Source organism: Culex pipiens, chromosome 2, assembly GCF_016801865.2.
Source record: "Culex pipiens pallens isolate TS chromosome 2, TS_CPP_V2, whole genome shotgun sequence".
Lineage (NCBI taxonomy): Eukaryota > Metazoa > Arthropoda > Insecta > Diptera > Culicidae > Culex > Culex pipiens.
Genome location: NC_068938.1, coordinates 132436968 through 132444156, shown reverse-complemented (window position 1 = coordinate 132444156; position 7189 = coordinate 132436968). Strand labels below are relative to the sequence as shown.

The 7189-nt window shown below is 33.7% G+C and overlaps 1 long non-coding RNA gene across 1 annotated transcript; it reads right to left on the bottom strand.

Moving 5' to 3' along the window:
* Positions 1-212: 212 nt before the first annotated feature.
* On the bottom strand, positions 213-2800 carry LOC120425246 (uncharacterized). Its single transcript, XR_005606493.2, has 3 exons — positions 1483-2800; positions 813-911; positions 213-753 (listed from the first exon to the last, which is right to left on the bottom strand). It is a non-coding gene; the product is annotated as an uncharacterized LOC120425246 (long non-coding RNA).
* Positions 2801-7189: the final 4389 nt, after the last annotated feature.

Below are 7189 nucleotides of genomic sequence, written 5' to 3'. Positions count from 1 at the left end.
TTGCTTTGGTCAAATAGCTTATTTATTTTTTCATTTTATTTGATATATATATTATATTTTTGTCTGAATTGTCCTAATGATATATGGATTTTAAATTCAAACATGATGGAGAGTTTGCGGGATTCTAAATTGGCAACAAATTAAACTGAAGAGAAAATAATACAAAAAAATCTTAGAATAAACTAATACAGAAGAAAAAACAGTTCAGGGAGGTATCCGCTGTGGTAGAGTTGACCAAAGCTGTACACCACGATCAGCTCCATCTCCGTCATTCTTTGGAAATTGTTGGTCGGATGGAGGGGTCCCAGAGGTTACTTCATCAGCCGGTTCTGAAGATTGTTCTGAAGGAAAACGGCGCAGTCGTGCAACGTCGGATAACCGAGAGTTCATCTGGTGATCTTGTTGTTCTTGAGTTCAACCTGAAAAAAAGAAAACAAACTAAATGAAAAAAAAAATGGTAATAAATAAACATGCAACATTTGAAGGGAGCAGTACGACATCGCTCTTACGGCCTTTCTTTTCATGTGTTGAAATGGGAAGAAGGCCGTAAGAGCAATTTCGTACCGTCCCTTTCAAATGTTGCTCCAGAATACAACTTGTTATCATACAAACAAAAACATGATGCGAAATGCTCCACTTTCTCCGAAGAAATCCACGCGATTCTGTTTCCAGGTTCCCTGTTAAAGTTGGCTTGATCATTTCAGAAAGGTCTGGATCGTGGTTTTGGCCGAATGGAAGTTCAATTCGATCGATCTGAAACAGAAAAACAGAAGTAAACAATGGAAATGATAAACCTGGAATTGCAAAATAACCTATTGCCCTAATCCGTTATGCACTGAAGTTGAATCAAACCAATTAAAATCGATTTGGTCTGCAAAAGTAATCTTTTCCTCAGTTTGAAATAGCAGCATCTGTAAATAAATACAAAAATAGAGTTGTGTTGCAAAGAAATCTCAAACAAATATATAACAAGGCGCGAATTCGTCTAGTATTCCGGTCATATTATCAAGCTTAACAATGTAATTGGTTCAATGTCGAAGTGTAAACAAAGAATCTAGCCCTCAGTTGATGTTTACCTTAGGAACGAACAAGATAGACTCTTTGTTTACACATTGACATTAGCCAAATTACATTCTTTTGTTAGATATTTACCTTTTTTGACAACAGTTTGCTCACGGCACGGCAAAGACACCGCACATTTAGTCAGAAAAAGTAATTATGATCGGATTCCTAGATGAATTTAGATGTAAACAAAATGAATTCTGCATCCTAAATCGGTGATAAAGTGAGCATAAACAGTATAAAAAAGATTGGTAATTGTAATGTAAACATAGGTAAACATCACCTGGCGTGAGCAGCAAGTAGATTTTGTTTACATTCCAATGTTTTGCTGACATTTACTAGATTTTGCAGAATTATTTCTTTTTTGTTTACATCTGAAATTCGCTTCACCTACAAAGTAATTTAAAGATTAATAGTTACCGCTTTCGTCAAATGATGACCCAGGTTTAATTTTGGGCAAGTTTTCAAAATTGTGTAGCTCCTTCGACCAAGCGCAACCCTTTTACTTGCAAGCGCTTTTCTTTTTACTTGCACATCGCGCATCGCGTTTGTTTTGACGTTTCTGCGCGCGGGGCCATTCACACATTACGTATGGAAAATGAAATAATTCAGAAATTTATATATCGTGCTTGCCATTTCATTAGGGCACATAACTTTTTTAGACAAGAGTGTGTCCCTTTCACACCTTATGTAAACTATAATAATATTGCCCTTTTGAAATATTAGGCTCCATATATTTATATTTTAATTTTTTTTAATTGGGTGCTAAAGCCCTATGTCAATTTTTATCGACAACGTTAAAAAACACGATCAAAAACCATTTCTGATCACTTTTTTTCATTTTAATGCAAAAAAAAATTTGACAAGACAACATTTTTTCGATGGATCAACTTTGGTCCCCTTCGAACGAGCTGTCAAGTAGGGCCTTTTCTGTCAAGAAGGACCGCGAGGTTAATTTTTCAAAATTGATTTAAAAATCCATTCAAAACTCTTTGTAGTCGTACAAAGGGTTATTGTACTCAGAAAATTCAAGCAAAACAATGTAAAAGGGTCAAAGCCGAAGTGTAAACAAAGAGTCTGTCCTGCTCGTTCTTAATGCAAAAAGGTGAACTTGATCAATTCCATTGATACTAGAACTACAACTCAAAAATTTGTTATTGACGAATCCGTGATTAACAAATATAACAACGTTAGAGAATTTTTTGTTTTGTCCAGATTGAAGTTTAATAACTTTATTTTCAAACCGTTCTTTAAGTCAACTTGGTCAGGAAAACGAAATGAAAAAAGACCGAATAATGATTGTTTTTTTAGTATTGAAGAGGAATTTGAAATATTCATACAATTTTAAGTGACGGTGAGAAATATTATTTTTTGTTTAGACCTGTTGAAACTTGCACAATTGCACCATCTGTGGAAGAACGATTTTTGAAAGCAAAAGTAGACGTGAATAATTGTTTGTACTAGGTAAAAATCAACAACACATTGTCAAAGTACGTATCGATAGGGTGCGATGAAACTATGTATTTAACTAAAATTATGTATAAACTTCACGTAGATTAAAAAATAAGGTTCAAAACAGCATTTTTGAAAAATAGAGGAATTGAAAGAAATTATTTCATAAATAGTATAGAAATATTCGCAAAAGGTTCAAGATGGAAGGCAAAAATATATATAAATGATAATAAAAGTTCTTAAACATATGTAATTCCTAGTTTTTTTTTTTCAAATTCCCTTAAAAACACATCAACTTATTCTTTTCGAAAAAAAAAAAAAATTAAGAGAATCTGTCAAATAATAAATTTATGTTCAAGAATATGATCAAATTCTAGCACCATTTAAAATTTAAATTAACAATTTTGCAAATACTAATTATTTGTGAAAACATCACCACCATATTTTCGAACCAACAATTTGACAAATCGTCAACATTTCCCAAAAAGTAATTTAATGTTTCTTTATGGTCACTAAATCATCCTCGTTCATCCGGGATGTTATCATTTAAACACACTTCCAAAATAATACTTCGTTTTGTAGCTGAGGGTTGAAATTTTTTGCTTTTTGCTTTTTGCTTTTTGCTTTTTGCTTTTTGCTTTTTGCTTTTTGCTTTTTGCTTTTTGCTTTTTGCTTTTTGCTTTTTGCTTTTTGCTTTTTGCTTTTTGCTTTTTGCTTTTTGCTTTTTGCTTTTTGCTTTTTGCTTTTTGCTTTTTGCTTTTTGCTTTTTGCTTTTTGCTTTTTGCTTTTTGCTTTTTGCTTTCTGCTTTTTGCTTTTTGCTTTTTGCTTTTTGCTTTTTGCTTTTTGCTTTTTGCTTTTTGCTTTTTGCTTTTTGCTTTTTGCTTTTTGCTTTTTGCTTTTTGCTTTTTGCTTTTTGCTTTTTGCTTTTTGCCTTTTGCTTTTTGCTTTTTGCTTTTTGCTCTTTGCTTTTTGCTTTTTGCTTTTTGCTTTTTGCTTTTTGCTTTTTGCTTTTTGCTTTTTGCTTTTTGCTTTTTGCTTTTTGCTTTTTACTTTTTGCTTTTTGCTTTTTGCTTTTTGCTTTTTGCTTTTTGCTTTTTGCTTTTTGCTTTTTGCTTTTTGCTTTTTGCTTTTTGCTTTTTGCTTTTTGCTTTTTGCTTTTTGCTTTTTGCTTTTTGCTTTTTGCTTTTTGCTTTTTGCTTTTTGCTTTTTGCTTTTTGCTTTTTGCTTTTTGCTTTTTGCTTTTTGCTTTTTGCTTTTTGCCTTTTGCTCTTTGCTTTTTGCTCTTTGCTTTTTGCTTTTTGCTTTTTGCTTTTTGCTTTTTGCTTTTTGCTTTTTGCTTTTTGCTTTTTGCCTTTTGCTCTTTGCTTTTTGCTCTTTGCTTTTTGCTTTTTGCTTTTTGCTTTTTGCTTTTTGCTTTTTGCTTTTTGCTTTTTGCTTTTTGCTTTTTGCTTTTTGCTTTTTGCTTTTTGCTTTTTGCTTTTTGCTTTTTGCTTTTTGCTTTTTGCTTTTTGCTTTTTGCTTTTTGCTTTTTGCTTTTTGCTTTTTGCTTTTTGCTTTTTGCTTTTTGCTTTTTGCTTTTTGCTTTTTGCTTTTTGCTTTTTGCTTTTTGCTTTTTGCTTTTTGCTTTTGCTTTTTGCTTTTTGCTTTTTGCTTTTTGCTTTTTGCTTTTTGCTTTTTGCTTTTTGCTTTTTGCTTTTTGCTTTTTGCTTTTTGCTTTTTGCTTTTTGCTTTTTGCTTTTTGCTTTTTGCTTTTTGCTTTTTGCTTTTTGCTTTTTGCTTTTGCTTTTTGCTTTTGCTTTTTGCTTTTTGCTTTTTGCTTTTTGCTTTTTGCTTTTGCTTTTTGCTTTTTGCTTTTTGCTTTTTGCTTTTTGCTTTTTGCTTTTTGCTTTTTGCTTTTGCTTTTTGCTTTTTGCTTTTTGCTTTTTGCTTTTTGCTTTTTGCTTTTTGCTTTTTGCTTTTTGCTTTTTGCTTTTTGCTTTTTGCTTTTTGCTTTTTGCTTTTTGCTTTTTGCTTTTTGCTTTTTGCTTTTTGCTTTTTGCTTTTTGCTTTTTGCTTTTTGCTATTTGCTTTTTGCTTTTTGCTTTTTGCTTTTTGCTTTTTGCTTTTTGCTTTTTGCTTTTTGCTTTTTGCTTTTTGCTTTTTGCTTTTTGCTTTTTGATTTTTGCTTTTTGCTTTTTGCTTTTTGCTTTTTGCTTTTTGCTTTTTGCTTTTTGCTTTTTGCTTTTTGCTTTTTGCTTTTTGCTTTTTGCTTTTTGCTTTTTGCTTTTTGCTTTTTGCTTTTTGCTTTTTGCTTTTTGCTTTTTGCTTTTTGCTTTTTGCTTTTTGCTTTTTGCTTTTTGCTTTTTGATTTTTGCTTTTTGCTTTTTGCTTTTTGCTTTTTGCTTTTTGCTTTTTGCTTTTTGCTTTTTGCTTTTTGCTTTTTGCTTTTTGCTTTTTGCTTTTTGCTTTTTGCTTTTTGCTTTTTGCTTTTTGCTTTTTGCTTTTTGCTTTTTGCTTTTTGCTTTTTGCTTTTTGCTTTTTGCTTTTTGCTTTTTGCTTTTTGCTTTTTGCTTTTTGCTTTTTGCTTTTTGCTTTTTGCTTTTTGCTTTTTGCTTTTTGCTTTTTGATTTTTGCTTTTTGCTTTTTGCTTTTTGCTTTTTGCTTTTTGCTTTTTGCTTTTTGCTTTTTGCTTTTTGCTTTTTGCTTTTTGCTTTTTGCTTTTTGCTTTTTGCTTTTTGCTTTTTGCTTTTTGCTTTTTGCTTTTTGCTTTTTGCTTTTTGCTTTTTGCTTTTTGCTTTTTGCTTTTTGCTTTTTGCTTTTTGATTTTTGATTTTTGCTTTTTGCTTTTTGCTTTTTGCTTTTTGACTTGTTTAGTTGTTGAGTTGTTGAGTTGTTGAGTTGTTGAGTTGTTGAGTTGTTGAGTTGTTGAGTTGTTGAGTTGTTGAGTTGTTGAGTTGTTGAGTTGTTGAGTTGTTGAGTTGTTGAGTTGTTGAGTTGTTGAGTTGTTGAGTTGTTGAGTTGTTGAGTTGTTGAGTTGTTGAGTTGTTGAGTTGTTGAGTTGTTGAGTTGTTGAGTTGTTGAGTTGTTGAGTTGTTGAGTTGTTGAGTTGTTGAGTTGTTGAGTTGTTGAGTTGTTGAGTTGTTGAGTTGTTGAGTTGTTGAGTTGTTGAGTTGTTGAGTTGTTGAGTTGTTGAGTTGTTGAGTTGTTGAGTTGTTGACAGGGATGGAATAATCTCAAAAAAATCATTTTCGCTTGCGAACTTTCTTCACCCGCGAAAGAGAGAAGAGGCAAATCACGCAAAAGAAAATCGCTCCCGAACTTCTCAAAGAAAATCAATCTGTTGATGTTTTATGTGAATTTCCTTGTTAGCATCACTTAAAATTATTTATTTCGCTTTGTTTACACTCATTGCCCAACTACAAAAGTGACAGTTCATTTTTTCGACCTGTGACGTTACACATGCAAGTGTAGTAGTGAAAAAGATGATCCGCCGAATAATCAAGATGATGATTTTTTTAGATTCCTTTTACCGATCTTTCGTGCGCGAGAGAAGAGAGTCATGCTCCTTTTGGATTTTTTCTCTTGATGAACGTCCAAAGATTTTCTTTTGATGATGATTATTCCATCGCTGGTTGTTGAGTTGTTTTGAGGTTTTAGGTTTGAGTTTGAAGTTTCTTTGTTTTACTTAAATCAACAGCTTGAAAGTATAAACCTTAAAAAAGCTCCACAGCTTGTTCAGCACTCTGAAAATTTGTACCAAACTTCATCGAACACAAAGTTTCACTCGCCCCAACCCCAGTTCGATCAACATGACCGCACCAAACATTAACTGCCTCCAGGGAGTCGAACCAACGTAACGTGGTACCCAAAAGAGCAACTTTCTCCACCAAACAACTCTGTTTAAAATGGATTTGAAATTCTTACTTCCTGGCCATCTCCGGTGGTTCCGTTGCCCGACGGCAGCTGCTCGATTGAGCGTGGATTCCCACAAGTGAGACTTTGGCATTTGTTCGCCTTTTTGAATAAATTAACGCGAAAAATCTCACTTGTATCGGAAAAGTCATTAATATACAGCGGGTGGGAAATAATCTGCTTAAAATTTACTACACTACACCGGGAACCATGTTCCGGCAAAGTTGCACGAGGTGGTACATTAAAATGCAGTTGTTCGGAAACAGTGTTGCCAGCAAAAGAGAAGGAAAAAAGCGCTGTTGAAACAGAGTTGAAACAAGGAAAAGTTTCACTTTCTGCCTGGAAGTTACATGCAAAGTTGGACATGCGCTTCCGGCCAAAACTTTCGCCAGCTGGTCGGTGTGTTGAGTGAAAATCGTAAAATCCTGTCAAGAAAGTGACAGGAAAAAAATCAATCATTGGAAATACTTGTGCTTTGTACCGCAAGTTGGCATCCTGTGTCGTCGTAAAAGGGACGACATTGAGCCATCACCCAAGAAGATGACAGAAACTTGTTCCACTAACCATCACACTGTGAACTGTACTGCTCTTAGGGGAGTACTTTGGGGGGGGTATTGAGTAAAACTAGTGCCTTGGCACTTGGTGACAGCTGCTGATGCATTTCTTCCTCCGAGGGACTTGTGGGACATGCCAGCAGGCCATCAACGCGGTTTTGCCTTTGGAAGTCTTGAGTTGAGTTGCCACTTTGTCAAGAGAGTGAAAAATGCGGTACCCACAACTTTA